The sequence below is a fragment of the Caretta caretta genome, chromosome 3, assembly GCF_965140235.1.
Source record: "Caretta caretta isolate rCarCar2 chromosome 3, rCarCar1.hap1, whole genome shotgun sequence".
Classification (NCBI taxonomy): domain Eukaryota; kingdom Metazoa; phylum Chordata; order Testudines; family Cheloniidae; genus Caretta; species Caretta caretta.
Window position 1 is genome coordinate 1,885,106 of NC_134208.1, and position 17,647 is coordinate 1,902,752.

At 55.8% G+C, this 17,647-nt stretch overlaps 1 protein-coding gene across 2 annotated transcripts in view; it reads right to left on the reverse strand.

Annotated features, from left to right (window-relative positions):
* The window catches only part of DPYSL5 (dihydropyrimidinase like 5), a 111,477-nt gene extending 99,442 nt beyond the window's left edge, over positions 1 to 12,035 (reverse strand). For both annotated transcript variants that reach the window (XM_048846108.2, XM_048846106.2), the window contains exon 1: positions 11,884 to 12,035. The gene's annotated coding sequence lies outside the window, so the exon portion shown is untranslated. The remainder of the gene's footprint in view (positions 1 to 11,883) is intronic.
* Positions 12,036 to 17,647: the final 5,612 nt, after the last annotated feature.

Consider the following 17,647-nt stretch of genomic DNA (forward strand, 5'->3'; position numbering starts at 1 on the left):
GAAATTGGGGAAGGGCTGCACCTCCCCAGAAAACATTTATTATTTTTGATAAAAATTGGTGCATTGCAGCACAGAGATGAAAGAGGGTTATTTTTAATGACGGCACTGGATTCTGAAACAAGTGAAGGATCTTGTACAGATTCCAAGAGATGACACATCAGTGGAGAAAAACTCTATTATCACACGCTGTGTTTTGTATCAAGTGCTGACAATCTGCTGGATATGGGAGTCATTGCAGAGATTACAGGCATCTGCAGAATGAACTAATAAGAGCAAAAGATACTTCCAGGCATGTCATGAGCTTCCCAAAGACAGGGCCAGATTTTAAGTGCCATGGCTAGGTTTATAGATAAATAAGACTACAGTACCTGTCAACCTGAAGCATCTCAGAGAACTTTACATATACAGGAATTACCTTTCCCCACCACTGAAATCTGGACATGCATTACACGACATGCCAAATGCAAGATCACACACCTAGAAACCAAGAGTGAGAATGGGACACTGCTTTGCAAAGCAGTGCCCCTGAAAGGGACTTGGGGTCATGGTGGGCAGGCAAGTGAACATGAGCTCTCCATGCGATGACATGGCTAAGAATTAGTGTGGATCCCAGGATATATGAACAGGGGAATATCAAGTAGGACACCTTTGTATAGTATTAGGGAAACCAGTACTGGAATAATGTTTCCAGTTCTGGTCTCCACACTTCACAATGGACGTGGACTAAATGTAAAGAGATTAAAAAATAGCTACAAGAATATTTTTGAGACCTGAAAGAGATTCTTTCCAGTCAGAGACGAAAGAAGCTATTTAGGTTTACCTAAGAGAAGGTTAAGAGGTGACTTGATCACAGTCCATAAGTACCTACAATGGAAGAAGATTTCTGACAGTAGCCTTTAATTTAGCAGTGAAAGGTAGAACAAGATCCAATGTCCGGAAGCTGAAGCTAGACAACTGCAGACTAGAAAAAAGATGCAAATTTTTAACAGAGGGTAATTAACCATTGGACCACCTCAACAAGGGATGCAGCCGATTCTCCCTCACTTGAAGCCTTTAAATCAAGATGAATCTCTCTCTAAAAGCTTTGCTTTAGCTCTCCCAGGAGTCATGAGCTTGATGAAGGACTGACTGGGTTATTGTCCTATGGCTTGTGATGTGTAGGAGGCCAGACTAGCTGATCATGATGGCCCCTTCCTGCCATAGTGTGTGAAACGCAGCCATGTCTGGAGTGGGAGATGGTACCCAGCTGGACTTGTGCACAGCACATTACACAGCACTAGGTGAGGATTGTGAATCTCTATGCCTATGCAGTACAGATGTAGAGACCCTTCCAGAGTAAAGTGCTTGGACCTTAGTCTGTCATGGCAGAAGATTGGAGAATTGAATGGACCCTGTGGCATTTGAACTTGTCCTAGGAATCTGGCTATTTGAAACCCAAATCCTAAATCCACTAAGATACCTCCTCCGCCTAGTCAACACTGAATTCCATGAATTAGGAAAAGGTAGAGATTAGTGGCTGCAATCAGAAGAGAAAGCCCAGTTTTGCTCTGAGAGGCCAGAGGACAAAATGGGGGACTTGGTCCAAAATGGCAGACAGATGTGACCCAAGATGGCAGGCAGGCAGACAGAAGGTAATGCATAGCTCAGACTTTTCAGAGGTTTCATTGTGCAGTTAAACATGTGGCCGGCAGAGAGAGATCAGGGACAGAGACTCTAGGATCCCGCATGCAAAACATGCTCACAGAATGAGCATTTCAGGAACAGATTCTCCACATGACCCAGACAGGAGCCTCACGGTCCAGGCCTCCCACTTTGCTCAGGACACCTCTCGGCTCAGAGCACGCGTGTGCACAGCATTCCCAGAAAGGGTTGTCTTCACGCTGCAGTCATGCCACGTTTGGCATGTGTCTGCTCTAGTTTGGGTTAACTCCCCCAAACCCTCCTTTTTATAGGCTTAAAATCCGGCATGTGGTTTTTCAGGAAATGGGACTGGGTTTGGGACACTCAGAGCGACATCCAAAAGCCCCTTGGCAAGTGCTGCTCTGAATCCCCCACCCACCAGCTGGCGCATCCCCTGCCTTTCTCTGATCTATTAGCACACATCACTGAGTCTTTTTATCCCAGCCCCGAGACTCTCGAGGAACTAGGTACAATACAGCTCCCTTGTTTCTAACACAAGCAACCTGCCATGCTTTTGCAAATCAATTCAAGCCACTTTGCTGGTTTGGTAGCCTTTGTCCCAGTCTCAGAGTGACACGCTTACTGAACGCTGAAGGCAACCTCCACCACATCCTCTTAGTCACAACATTAGACTCTAATCCTTCTTTTGGTTTCCCCTCTATTCAAATCCAACCTCTTCTCCTGCAGCCCCTGGCTCTTCTTGCAGCAAAGGGACTGTTAGGAGTGGCTCGTGAAGGTCTAATTTCGGCTACATAGCCGCAAAGTTTCCTAATGGATCTGTTAGCCCACAGATTGGTGCCCCAAGGGAAGGCAGCCTCACCTGCTGACCAGTATCGTTCCTCACACTTCGACTGTCAGCTCCGTGGTGCAGGGTCGGTCTTTTCCCTCTGTTTGTACAGCACCTGGCACAATGGGGTCCCGATCTGCAACTAAGGATCCTAAGGGCTACCGCGCACAAATAATAATGCCCTTTGCAGCAGGGGCTGTCTCTTGCTATACACACCCAGTGCCTAATACAAGGGGGCTGGAGCGGGTTAGCCTCTAGGTGCCACCTCAATGTACACAACACAGGATATCAGCCTGGACTGGCAAGGCCTTCACAGTCTCTCTTCTGCGGATTATCCTCAGCTCTCCAGACAGTGCCCCAAGGATGCTCATGCTCCTTTCCCCACCTCCATGCCTTCCTCCCATGTGACCAGCAATGCAAATTCATTCACAGATTTCAGTGGAGAAGACTGGGATGCTTTTCCTTCCTAGCTAGGGAATGTTGCTCATGGGCTGTTCCAATGAGTGTGGCAAAATCATCTGGGCATGGCTCCTCCACAGCTCCCATAGCCCCAGGGGCATGCGCAGGAATAAATATTTGGCCACTTTTGGAGGTGCACTCGTTCTCCCTCCGCAGCCCTGGGGCTGGAGGAGCTCGCTTTCCCCGCCCCAGGCCCAGAGGAGTTCTGTGCCTCCGCTGATTGGGGGGCCATGCCCCGCTAGCCCCCCTTGTCTGCACACCCCTGTGTAGCCCAGACTTTCCTGGGTGGGACAGCAGGGGGACTTCAGGTATCCGTGAGCCTAGTGGTCCCACCTTAGCTCCTGTGACATCACCACGCCCCATTCTAAGTCATGCCCCATCAGTCCCAGCCCCAGAGATGTTCATTCAGGAGCGCTTCAGACCAGGAAGCGCTGCAGTTCCAGACAGGCACAGAGCAAGCCCAGGAACCATCACTCCAAAGATTAAACGGGAGTGGGAGGAAGGGATAATCTAAATTAGATGCATCTTTGTCACCAAAGGGAGCTGATGAGCTCTGTCTCTCTGGGAGCCGTGATATCACAGAAGGACAATAAGAAAACCCCGGGTTATGCAGCCTGGCTTATTAACAGGAAGTCCAGAACAATTTACAGCAGGAGGGTGGCCTGCCAACCCCTTCCCAAGACTGCCCCTGCAATAATTCTCTTTACAGTATGTGCAAGCAGGTGATGGGCAGTTTCTGAAATACAAGGGATTTCTCCTCCTAATGCAATGGCAGCTGGGCACACCTCCCACCCCAGCGGCATGCTTCCACCCCACCGATCTGCTTCTCCCGTAGCTAGCTGAATGACTGCACTTCCTGTGCACAGGGTCCTGCTCTCACCTTAAGAACACCATCCAGACAGAACAGCAAAGACATGAAGGGAAACGAGAGAATCCAGACAATTTCTGCACCAGGCTATTGTCCCCTTGGTCCTCACATGCCCCACCAGCAGACCCAGCCGCAATGAAAGCATGTGAGAAGATGTGAGGGATGTCATGATTGAAGCTTGAGTGATTTTTAAGGGTGGTCTGACCCATTTTGGCTGCCCAGAGTTGGACCCTGAGCTTGTCCTTGGTCCCTGGGTTTCCTCCTCAAAGAAATCAGCAGATATTCTCCTTTCCTCAGACAGCTTCAAAGAGCCAAAAATTAGAGATTGTATCAGGCTTTTTTCAATCAGCCAGGCCAATCTGGTGAGAGCTGCCAGCCCAGGCACAAAGCCTGCCTGCCCACCCCCCAAATCACCATGACGATAAGAACATTACAGCTCCTTCCGTCACCCGTCCAAAATATTATTCTGCTCATCACCAGCAAGGGGAATTGGGTCCTGCTTTGTTAGCTCCTGACCCTTTGCTCACAGCCCGTGCAGGGTTGCCTCAGGAGGGACAGCTTCTCGCACTCTGTCCAGCCTTTCCTGAGAGACAGGGCCTCCTAGATCAACACTGCAGCGGGGACTGAGCAGACAGACCCCTAGTGGGGCTCCAGCTGGCACCCTAACAATAGCAGCATGGACAGCTCAGGCTCTTGAGCCCACCTGACCTTTCCTTATTTTTGCCTGTTACTCCCAGGTCAACAGCACCCCTTCAACACACACAGCAGGCTTAGCCCCCACCTCCACTTCTCACACTCTCTAGATCTTCTCTGACTGCCTTCACCCTCCTGCCCCCTCGCATTTATGCTGCTCCTCTTGGAACTCCCTTCAGTTTGTCAGGATCCCGCTGGTAACGACAGGGCCACAGCACTGCAGGTGCAGTCAGATCAGAGCTGTGTCAGGACATGCTGGGGCAGTTGTAGGCATGAGGCAGCTCTGGGCAAGGTCATGTAAACAATGGGGCACTTTGTCACTTCCACCTTTGCAGGTCAGGGGTCTCTCCTGCCTAGCAGAAGTCTGGGTCCTGGACTAGCAAACCAGACGGACCCGCAGATTTACAGATGAAAACCCTTTTAAAGGCACTGCAATCCAATGTAGGGGACTTCGCAGTGATCAGCATTGCTGCTACATTCCCTTCTGACCCTCTGCTCCCCTGGGAGGGACGGAGCAGTGGTGAGTTATTCACCCATTGCATCACCCGGCATCTGGTCTCAGCACTGGGAAGCCCCACTGGACAAGCAGGCTCCGAGTGCCATTCTGGGGGCTAACCCAGCAGAATCCTGCCCCACAGCACCCAGCCACACCCTGGGAGAGCAGATGCTCAGGGAGTCAGCAGCTGTCTGATCTCTGCAGTGCATGGGCTTGTCTCAACCCCCACAGGACCCACATTCTGAGACTCATGCAGCAGCCTGGGAACTGGGTCCCAGCTCCGAGCCGTGGCTCATCAACTCCAGCCTCCCATCTCCAACAGTGGCCAAAACCAGATGCTTCACCGGGTGGTGATGGAGAATTAGGAGATAACTCGGCCACTGCCTGGAAGCCACAATTTTAGTGAATCCACCCCTAAAAAGCAAAACTTGCCAGCGCTGCTTTAACGCTTTCCCTGCTGGTTCTTCCACCATACCTGCTGTGCTGCCCTCAGCGGTTACTATTCAGCTGAAGTCAATGGACCCATGAGAGACCTCAGGTACATCCAGCAGACATCAAATGGCTCAAGCCACCGTTCACTGGTTTGGAAAGAAAAATACTGGGAAATACCAGGTTCGACTAGGGAACAAACTAACTCACACAGAGCCAATCCCAGTCAGTGTGTCAGCAGTGGTTAGCACTGATGGACCTTCCTCACCAGAGGATGAGCAGCAACAAAAGCCCCATTAGTAGACAGGGATACTGGCATTGCAGCTTCTTGCCTAGATGCCAGAGACAACTAGAGCCAGAATCGCCACCCTGGGCGCAGCTAGGCAGTGTGTGGGCTGGCCGAGCACTGGGAGTGGCAGCCAGGGGCCTTGCAGGAAGATTTCCCAGCCCAGCAAGCACACTGGTCCGGAGAGGACTTTTCCTCTTCTCTTAAGAAACCGGCTAGAAGAGTTACTGGCTTATGCTAGCTAGGCAGAGAGCTACCATGTCTTCGCTCAGAGAGTCCACTATTGGAGGGGACAACATCCTACCCTGGACCCATTTTGTAAACCAGACCCTGGTGTCAGTCTAGGCAAGGGCCAAGCTCCACTCCTGGTAGTAACAATGAGCCAGGTAACTCTCAGGCTCCCCAGATCCCAGCTCTCCAGCTCCAACATGAGCAGAATCCTCTGGCCATCTTGTTATGCATACAAAACAGCGCAGCTGTGTCTCACACCCTCAACGACTCCATGAGCTCCCCGCTCATTTCACAATCCAGCTCCAAGTTACCGCTTCCATAGCCCAGTAGGTATGGGCACTTTCCAGGCAAATACACTCCCAAGCTCCTTGCCCACCGGTGATAGAGCCTGTCCCTTTCAGGTATTGCTAATGTGCCCATCATTCTTCAGTGTCTGGGTGTAGCCTAAAGCAACATCAGAGATGTAACACGGATATGGATGGTGTGCAGGACCAAGGTGAACTGGGGAGGGAAGGGTACAGGTCCTTGGGAGGACAATTCCCCTGTGGGATGAAGGGAGGAGGGATCTAAGCTGGATGCTTTAGGACGTGTTTTGTCAGTCTGTGTGTTTGTTATGGGAGGGGTGTGTTTCAGCAGAGGGTTAGACTCGACAGGCCTTGTGAAAGCAGTGAGTGGAGACCAGATTTGTACAAAGATGGGGTGATCGAGATCAGAGACTGTTCCAGATGTAAGGGGCGACATGGCTAAAGGCATGGAAATAGCCATGGGAGAAAGCAGGCCAGGAAGGTCTGTGCATGGAGGAGTCAGCAAGGCACAGCTGCAGAGGGCCCTGCAGGAGAGGACCACAACATCACACACAGTGTGAGGGGAAGGTAAAGGACGGGTCAGGTACCGTCATTTGTAAAACTCTCTAACCTATCACAGACCTCCTCTCTCTCCTTTCCCCTCCCTCTGCTCATCTACTGTAGCACTGGCCTCCTCTGTTCTCTCCGCATGGCTGTGCTAGAGTCTCCATCTCACTCCAGGTCTCGGCTAAGAACGTGTATCTTTTCCTGCCTGTCCCTCCTGGTGCCTCTCTCCCCTCCCCTGCCCACCCATGAGTTGCTGCCTGGCTTCATCACTGTATTCTGGAGCTCTCCATGCATTTGGGGACAGGTTGTTTTGCAGAGTCCCTTTCAGACACAGCTGCATTGTGTTGTAATTAAAGTGAAAAATCACCTGGACCACTCTGTTGGCCAACAGCGTTTTCTGCCATTCCTGAGGGCCTCCACTCGCATCACATGCTCCCTGTCACGCGAATGAGCGGCTATTGTCCTCTCCCTGGGTGGCAGCACATGCATGATGGAGCCAAGTACCAAGACTCCTCGTGGAGCACCCACACTTCTGCTGCTTCAACCACCCACCGAAAACCACTGACACAATCGGACCTATTTGGCCAGAGAGCCCTGTGCTGCCTCTCCTCAGACCAGCCATGCTGAATGGCAAGGGGCCCCACGTCCTCAGACCAGGACAAACCACTTCGTGAACGCCACCCCTAAGAAATCCTGGGCCTCCAGCAGTCTGGGGACTGTTGTTTCACTGGGGGGGAAGGGGAGGGGTGGAAGAGCCGCACTGTGTTTGGCATGATACAAACAGAAGGCAGAAGAGCCTGTGCCCCAGAGAGCTAACACTCTTAAAGAGAAAAGGAGGACTTGTGGCACCTTAGAGACTAACCAATTTATTTGAGCATGAGCTTTCGTGAGCTACAGCATCCGATGAAGTGAGCTGTAGCTCACGAAAGCTTATGCTCAAATAAATTGGTTAGTCTCTAAGGTACCACAAGTCCTCCTTTTCTTTTTGCAAATACAGACTAACACAGCTGTTACTCTGAAACCTGTCATTATGCAAGGCACTCTTAAAGAGACAGGACAGTCCGACAGAGAGCAGGGGGAGGGAACAAGAGCACATAAGGCAGTACCAGCTCAAGTCCTGACAATTGAATATACACACCCAGCATCCCAAGCTACGCTACAGCCATCATACAGGGTGGGATCTCAGCGGCTCTCATCCACTGCAACAACCAGAGAGCCTGCCCTCAATTTTATATTCCTTTTTCAGCAAGTCTATGCCATTTGCTGTGTACGGCAGGGAGAAGGGATGGGTTGGCACTTTGTGCTCACCTAGCCCTTAAGATGAGATGCAGCATTTCCCAGGCAGACTTCCTAAAGCGACTATCAACACACAAATAGCTCAGCACACAGATGATTGAGCAACTGGATGTTATACCCTGGAGACTGCCGGCTGCAGACGTCTCCAGCCCGAGTACTTAGTCTTCAGGGGATCCAAGCACAGACATACACACACCCTCCATCCTCTTCAGAGCTAACCCTTTATGGATTAGCCTTTTCAGTTCTCCCCGGCTGGGAGGGAAGAACTCTGCCACTGCAAACAGCCACAGAACTCCATTCATTGTTTTCAGCCAGGATCAGAGGTCCTCCTTTGTTAGGGAGTCATTGACAATATCACTGCAGTTCAGGCTGCACTGAAAGCAGGATTGAAATCCCACTGTTTCACACTCTTTAGTCTCCAGGTTTGTCACAACAGACCTACAGAGCACATTCATTTTCCATCCTTGCTTATTAGAAATAGTTAATTTCTGCAGAGGAAACGTTTAAAAAACTCCCCTTCTCTGAAACCTTCCATCAAGGGCCTTACCCAGGGAGGTGTTAAATACTGCTAGTTTACAGCCACTACAATGGGAGTTTGGTGTTCTCATTTCTCCTGAGAACAGACCAGAAGTCATCCCTGGGTCTGGTATTTATTCCTTTGACTCTCCAGACTTGGGGCTAGGTGCCAAGCACATTTTAAAAATTTTATCATGACTGTACATATCCTCTCTCACCAATGCTACCCGTGACAGCGCAGGCCACATGACAGCAATGCACACAGAGGCACTACACACAACAGGTAACAAAAACCCACTCCTGCCCCTAGCAGAGAGGAGCCATTATTGATCCAGCAGACCCATCAGAGATCAGTCAAACGATTGCACACCAGGACTATTGACCTGAGGGAGGAGCCGTCACATTTCATCGTGTCAGTCTGGTCTCCACCCCAGATACACTAAATCAGACCGGCTAAAAAGCCCACAGGAAAGTTTTACGGGGAGAATTTAATTAGCAAGCACAATGGCTGATTTTCACACCTCAATACCATGCCATTTCCTTTGCTTCTTTCAAAGAGTGGAAATAATTAGATACCATGCACAGCTACACACAGCAACCCTGGAGAGAAGGCGACCTAGTATTAAGTCCCACGCCAGACATCACTCAGATGTATAGCAATGTAGAGCTGTAAGGGACCGCTAGTCCTCTCATCACCGAGTCCAGCCCCTTGGGCTGAGGCAGGACCAAATAAAGCTAGACCATCCCGGACAGGTGTTTGTCCAACCTGCTCTTAAAAACCTCTCATGATGCAACCCCACAACCTCCCTTGGAAGACTATTCTAGAGCATAACTGCCCTTTTAGTTAGAAAGTTTTTCCTAATATTTAACCTAAATCTCCCTTGCTCCAGGTTAAATCCATTACTTCTTATCCTAACTTCAGTGAACTCAGAACAACTGATTACCATCCTCCTTATAACAGCCCTTAATATGTATTTCAAGATTTATCGTGTCCCCCTCGCTCTTCTTTTCTCAAGGCTAAACATGCCCAGGCTTTTAAACTTTCCTCGTAGGTCAGATTTTTCCAAACTTTCTAATAATTTTTGTTGCTCTCCTCTGGACTCTCTCCAATTTGTCCGCATCTTTCTTAAAGCTGTGGCTCCCAGAACTGGACACAGTCCTCCAGCTGAGGCCTCACCAGTGCCAACAAGAGTGGGACAATTACCTCCCAGGTCTTTCTTACAAGAGAGACACCTATTAATAAACCCCAGAATATTAGCCTTTTTTGCAACTCCATCACATGGACAACTCATATTCACTTTGTGATTCACTATGACCCCCAGATCGTTTTCAGCAGTTCCCAGCCTAGCCGGTCATTCCCCATTTTGTAGTTGTGTATTTGATTTTTCTTTCCTGTGAACAGTACTTTGCACTTGTCTTCACTGAATGTCATCTGGCTGATTTCAGACCGATTCTCCAGTTTGTCAAGGTCATTTTGAATTCTGATCCTCATGTCCTCCAGGAAAACATCCCCAAATACTAGCCTACTTTTTAGCTCCAGAAAGGAGCTAACTAGGTGTGTAGGAAACAGTGATCCCTCGTGATCTCTCCACTGTAACCTTTCTTCCACACGTGCCCCTTTCCCATCGGTTGTTTGCGGTCCCTAGCTGCCCACCGCAGTGTACCCCTCACCTTGCCATCTGAGCATTCACCTGCATGAGCAGAAAAGCAGCCACAGCTCCTCCAAGGTGCTGGTGTGTGGGAGAGGAGAGGGTCTTGAAACTGCTTTGCTTCTCTCACTCTTTAGCCACCCCCTTTACTTGTATTTCTTCCTTGTGGTCTGTATTAGTGACTGGGGCTCCAATCAGGGTTTAGGATCACAGGGTGTGAGGCACTATTCACACCTCAGTTCCTCTAGTATACACCTGAAATCACTCCACTGAAATCAGAGGAGATGTCGTCCCAGATTTACCACCCATTCACGGGAGACTGAGCGCCTCAGGAACGGAGAGAAGGAGGACTAGTGCCACCTTAGAGACTAACCAATTTATTTGAGCATAAGCTTTCGTGAGCAGCAGCTCACTTCATCGGATGGGAGGTGCATCTTTACATCTACCTGTAAGAGTCCCTCCCCGGGGCTCAACTACAAGGTCTCGGGCTAATCTCAAACATCGGCCGGGATTGCGAGGTTCCGCCGCCCCCCCCGGGGACCACCCCGCCGTCTCACAGCTACTGCTTAAGTAGAGCAGGAGAAGGTGGAAAGAGAAAGGGAGACACACACACTAGGCAGCTCTCTCCTCTCCTCCTTTTCCGCAGGCAGCCTGGCGGTGCCCGAGAGAGCGACGCTTCCCAGCCCAGCCCCGTGAACGCCCCGGGCAGGCTCAGAGGAACCAGCACCACGAACTCCCAGGGTGTGCAACGCCGCTTCCACACCCCCGCACCCCTCGCCGCCCCTACCCCCGCAACCCCCCGCCGCACCCCCCCGCCGCCCCTTCCCCCGCAACCCCCCTGCCTCCCCCTTACCCCCCGCCGCCCCTTCCCCCGCACCCCCCTTGCCCCCCGCCGCCCCTTCCCCCGCAACCCCCGCCGCACCATGGAGACGGCCCCGGCCCCGCAGCGGGACTGGGGCCCGCCCAGCCCCTCGAAGTGCCCGGGAAGGACGGACCCTTCTCCCCCACGGCCAGCCGGCCGCCCCCGCCGGGAAGCCCAAGGGAAGCCGGCGGGGCCCGCTGCGGAGCCGGACGGAGCCAGCCCCGGGCTCCGAGAGCGGGGAGAGGCGACAGCGCTGCCCGGGCGGGGAGGCTGCGGGGCGCCGCGGGGTTCTCCCGCCCGCCGCCCCACGGCCCCGGGGGGAACGCGTCCCGCGCCGGCCCCCGGGACCGGGCTCCCGGCTCCCCGCTCCCCGCCGAGGCCGGGCACGGGACGGGCGCCAGCCCCAGCTCCGGGCGGGGCCCGGCTACCCGGGGGGGCCCCGGCCCAGCACGGACAAAGCCCCGCACAAAGAGGCGCCCCGAGGGGGCCACGGCGGCGGGGCGGGGCCCGTGGGACGGGGGCGGCGGGGGCGCGGCCCCAAGACAACAAAGGCTCGGCCCCGACCCCGGCCCCCGGCCCCCTCCGAGCGCCGCCCGACCCCGACCCCGGCCCCGGCCCCGGCCCCCTCCGAGCGCCGCCCGACCCCCGGCCCCGGCCCCGGCCCCCGCCCCGGCCCCGGCCCCCTCCGAGCGCCGCCCGGCCCCCGCCCCGGCCCCGGCCCCCTCCGAGCGCCGAGACAAGGGGGGAGCGGCCCCCGCCCCGGGACGCGCCCGCCCGCACCTGCAGCAGCAGCGGCCAGTCGCGTCGGGAGGCCCCGGCACCTGCCCCGGCCGCCCCTCGCCCCGTGGCGGCTCCGCTCCGCGCCTCGCACCGCTCGCGTCTCCCACCAACCTGCGCTGCTCTGCGGGCGAGGCGAGGGGGCGGGGCCGAGCCGCCGCCCCCGAGCCAATCACAGCCCGACCCCTGCCCCGGGTGGGCGGGGCCTGTCCCCCCACTCCTGGCGGCTCGGGAACTACCTCTCCCGACAGGCCCGGCGCCATAGACACCAAGGGGCGTGGCTCGAACGGGGGCGGGGCCGAGTGCTCCGGACACGCCCACCCCTTCCACCTGCTCCTTCTGGGGTTGCCATGGTGACCAGGGAGCCTTCACAAAGGCCTCTCCCAAGGCTCAGAAAGGGAGGGGGAGGGGCCAGCTGCACCCCATTCATGTACCCCCAGAGCCCCCTCCCCCCTGGGTTAGTGCCAGCATGCAGGGCAGGGTGCCCCAAAGGGCCTGCTGCTGCCACCCCTACAGAAACCTCCCCCTTCACCCCACTGTGCCCCAAAGCACCTCCCCTTCACCCCAAACCTCCCCCTTCACCCCACTGTGCCCCAAAGCACCTCCCCTTCACCCCAAACCTCCCCCTTCACCCCACTGTGCCCCAAAGCACCTCCCCTTCACCCCCAACCTCCCCCTTCACCCCACAGTGCCCCAAAGCACCTCCCCTTCACCCCCAACCTCCCCCTTCACCCCACTGTGCCCCAAAGCACCTCCCCTTCACTCCCAACCTCCCCCTTCACCCCACTGTGCCCCAAAGCACCTCCCCTTCACCCCAAACGTCCCCCTTCACCCCATTGTGCCCCAAAGCACCTCCCCTTCACCCCAAACCTCCCCCTTCACCCCATTGTGCCTTCAGGCATCTCCCCCTTTGCCTCAAATCTCCCACTCCATCCTGTGCCTCCAGAAACATCTCCATCCCCGCAAATCACCCGTTGCTGCACTGTTCCCACCTCGGAAAGCAACCCTAGCCGGCATTTATTCCAAAGGGCACATTTTCTCAAGCCCCTCCACCCCCGGCACACAGCAACCTGTCCAGCACCCCCACCCCAGCCAAGGCCTGCCCGAAATGAAGGTGTCATGCAGGGGTGTTGCTGAGGGACTGCTTGTTTGCACAGGGGAGGCAGCGTGGCCCAGTGGGTGGAGCACTGAGCTGTGGGTCTGTGTGCCTCTGCTACAGGCATGCTGGGTGGCCCTAGGCAAATCACTCTTGCCTCAGTGTCCCCATCTGTAAAATGGGGATAACGATGCTGCGCTCCTTTATAAAGGGCTTGGCGAGCTACCAACGAACTGGGCTAGAGAAAAGCCAGGTGGTATGATGATGACAGTTACCTGGGGCTGAATTACCACAAGGTTGGTGTTAAAAGGTTACGTGCCCACTCGCACAGTGCACATCGAACAGCCCTGATTTGTAGAGCCCTGCCCCAGGCCCCAGGGTCTTGCTTGCATGCCGGGACTGGCACCTGGGGGGGTCTTCTGCAGCATGCTCCGGGCAGCCCCTCCTGCAGAGCTCTGGTAGCAGCCAAGTGGAGCTGTCCCTGGGCTTGCTGCTCCTGCAGGTTCGCATGGGTGACGGGTGGGCGTGTGGCCCCTGACAGCATTCAGGGCACCCTCGGTTTTGTTTCCTCCGTCCCTCCCCTGGGCCTGCCCCTTGGGGCTGGAGGTGACCCGCAAAGACACTGTCACCCCAGACCAGGCTCAGGGTCGCAGAGGTTCATGGGGCAGTACCCAACACCGCCGCAGCTATGGACAGCACCGGTCAGGGTCCAGCCAGCAGCAGAGCCGGGGCAGCAGTGGACCACAGCAGGGCTTAGCCCAGAGCCGGGCCCACATCCCCCTCTCCTCTATACACGCCCCTCCCCTGCTCACAATGGGCCGCATGCCCCCCTGCCCTTTGGAAATGGCACCTCATGCACAGGGCGGGGAGGCGTTGCCATGCAGCTTGGCTTTCACCAGAGGCAAAAGTAAGCCAGTATGCCCCAGTACGGTGTACCGATAAGAGCCAGCGCGCCGTACCAGGACCGGCTTTCCGAGCGGGCAATTTAAAGCCCTGGGGGGGCTGCGGCAGGGATTTAAAGGGCCCCGGCGCTCCAGTCGCTGCTACTGCCCCGGGGCCCTTTAAATCCCCGCCAGAGCCCTGCTGCCGAAGCCCTGGGGTAGCGGCAGTGGCGGGGCTCTGGCGGGGATTTAAAGGGCGGGGGCGGTAGCGGCAGCTGGAGCCTGGGGCCCTTTAAATCACCCCCGAGCCCCGGGGCTCCCAGCTGCCTCTGCAGCTGGTAGCTCGGGGGTGATTTAAAGGGCCCCGGGCTCCCAACCACCGCTACCGCAGCTGGAGCCCTGGCCCTTTAAATCAAGATTTAAAGGGCCCGGGGATTTACTCTTCCGGTTGAGGCCAGGCCCCCTGCTCAGGACTCCGGCAAACCGGTAAGTCCTCTGACTTACTTTCATCCCTGGCTTTCACCATCCAGCAGCTGCTGCCGCCACCTCTCTGCGGCTCCCAGGAACTGCTCCTGGTGCCCAGGGAGACAGGCCTGGGAGCAGGGGCCTCAGCTCAGCGGGGCATGCCAGGCCCAGACTGTTTTAGTGGGGGGCAGTGAGAGCTCAGGTTTTCCTGAATCTTCCCCCCTTTATTCAGTCCCCCTCTGTCAACTGCCAGGAACCCCAGCATCCTCCACTCTGAGCCTGGGGGGTAGGGGCAGAGTCGAGGCAGACTCCCCCTCAGACCCCCAATTCTGAGCCATGGGGGAGGGACCAGGTAGATCACCACCCTCACCCCCTGACTCTGAGCCCTGGGGGTGGGGTCTAGGTAGAGAACCACCCCCATATCCCCGACTCTGAGCCCTGGGGCAGAGTCGAGCTAAAGCAACACCTTGATTCCCCTACTCAGAGCCCTGGGGGCGGGGTGCCGGGAGAGCACCGCCCCCTCGGAGCCCTGGGGGCGGGGTGCCGGGAGAGCACCGCCCCCTCGGAGCCCTGGGGGCGGGGTGCCGGGAGAGCACCGCCCCCTCGGAGCCCTGGGGGCGGGGTGCCGGGAGAGCACCGCCCCCTCGGAGCCCTGGGGGCGGGGTGCCGGGAGAGCACCGCCCCCTCGGAGCCCTGGGGGCGGGGTGCCGGGAGAGCACCGCCCCCTCGGAGCCCTGGGGGCGGGGTGCCGGGAGAGCACCGCCCCGCCTCTCTGAGGCTAGTGGCGGGGCAGGGACAGGGTGTGCTGGGCTGTGTCCAGCACCCTTGGGCAGCACGCAGCCGCGGTACTGCCTGAGGGGACACTGCCGCTTCTCCCCCCGCTGCCCTGAGCTGGCAGCTCTGCACCCTCACAGCAGGTGCCTTTCTCCCTTGGGGGCCCCTGCGCTGCCACGGCTCCACCTGTAACCCCCAGTTCCCTTCCCTCTGGCCCCGGCGCTGGGAGCCCTCCGCCCCACAGGCCCAGCGGGAGATGCCCTCGCAAGGCCCTTGGGTGGCCGGGCTGCTCCAAGGTGTCTCTTCCCGAGGCCGCGCCAGCCAGAGCTTGCTCTGCCGTGACCTCTGCACGCCAGCTCCGAGGGGGCACAGGCCAAGCTCGCCCAGCCGCTCTGGCGCCAGCCCAGCAGGCGGGAGTGAGGAACATGAGGCTAGAGCCAGCCGGCTGCTGCCTTGTGGCTGGCTGCAGGGCTGGCTTTCTTCTCCACGGCCCCGCTGGCCTGCTGCTCAGGGCTGGCCGTACCCCCTGTGCCATGCAACTCACCCTGCAGCCCGGGGGCAGGCTAGTCTCACCCGTGGCGGAGCAAGTCAGCGTCCCGTCCAGCCGCCTTGTGCCAGGGCTCCAGCCTGACTCCAGGCCAACCCACCCTTTTCTGGGGCATCTCCAGGCCTGTCCTCGAGCACGGCTTCCCTGCGGGCTGCTGCTTCCGCCCTCCTGCTTCGGCCCTGGGCTGCGTCCGCCTGTGGCCTGCCCCTAGGCTTGCCAAGGAACTGTCTGATTGCAGAAAACAGAACACCCCTGCCCCACCCCTTCCCCGAGGCCCTGCCCCCACTCCCTCCACCCCCCACTCTGTCACTCACTCTCCCCCACCCTCGCTCACTTGCTCATTTTCACCAGGCTGGGGTAGGGGTAGGGGGTTGGGGTATGGGAGGGGGTGAGGGCTCTGGCTGGGGCCGTGGGCTTCAGGGTGGGGCCAGAAATGAGGGGTTTGGAGTGTGGGAGGAGCCTCTGGGCTGGGGCAGGGGGTTGGGGTGCAGGGGGATGAGGGCTCCGGGGTGGGGCTGGGTATGAGGGGTTGGAGTTCAGGAGGGGATTCTGGTCTGGGTCTGAGGGGTTCAGCGTGTTGGAGGGGGCTCAGGGCTGGGGCAGGGGGTTGGGGTATGGGGGGATGAGGGCTCCACAGTGGGGCTGGGTGTGGCATTATGGGTGTAATATAATATCTCATTGAAAGGTGACAGGGCCAGAAAGAGTTAATGAACTCCCAGACTGACCTGACCCAGGGCCGGACTGGATCTGTAAATGAACAGAGCTGTGAAATGCAGCCGGCATTGTGTGACAGAGAAGGGGAGCTGTGTGCTCTGGTCTTGTGATGTCAGCAAACAAGTCTTGTCTGTTGCTATAGCCTTGATTCAAAGATCAAAAGAGGAATATTAACATTTAGGAAGACACTTGAGTGAAATAGTACTATTGTCCATAAAAAGAAAAGGAGGACTTGTGGCACCTTAGAGACTAACCAATTTATTTGAGCATAAGCTTTCGTGAGCTACAGCTCACTTCATCAGATGCATTCAGTGGAAAATACAGTGAGGAGATTTATATACACACAGAACATGAAACAATGGGTGTTACCATACAGACTGTAACGAGAGTGATCAGTTAAGGTGAGCTATTACCAGCAGGAGAGGGGGAAAAAAACAAAACATTTGTAGTGATAATCAAGGTGGGCCATTTACAGCATCTGAGGAACTGTGTGTGTGTGTGTGGGGGGGGGAATAAACATGGAGAAATAGTTTTACTTTGTGTAATGACACATCCAGTCCCAGTCTCTATTCAAGCCTGAGTTAATGGTGTCCAGTTTGCAAATTAATTCCAATTCAGCAGTCTCTCGTTGGAGTCTGTTGTTGAAGTTTTTTTGTTGAAGAATTGCCACTTTTAGGTCTGTAATCGAGTGACCAGAGAGATTGAAGTGTTCTCCGACTGGTTTTTGAATGTTATAATTCTTGACGTCTGGTTTGTGTCCATTGATTCTTTTACGTAGAGACTGTCCGGTTTGGCCAATGTACATGGCAGAGGGGCATTGCTGGCCCATGATGGCACATTGGTAGATGTGCAGGTGAACGAGCCTCTGATAGTGTGGCTGATGTGATTAGGCCCTGTGATGGTGTCCCCTGAATAGATCTGTGGACACAGTTGGCAACGGGCTTTGTTGCAAGGATAGGTTCCTGGGTTAGTGGTTCTGTTGTGTGGTGTGTGGTTGCTGGTGAGTATTCGCTTCAGGGGGGGGGGGGGGGGGGGGGCTGTCTGTAAGCAAGGACTGGCCTGTCTCCCAAGATCTGTGAGAGTGATGGGTCGTCCTTCAGGATAGGTTGTAGATCCTTGACGATGCGCTGGAGAGGTTTTAGTTGGGGGCTGAAGGTGATGGCTAGTGGCGTTCTGTTATTTTCTTTGTTAGGCCTGTCCTGTAGTAGGTGACTTCTCGGTACTCAAACCAGTCGGAGAACACTTCAATCTCTCTGGTCACTCGATCTCTGACCTAAAAATCACAATATT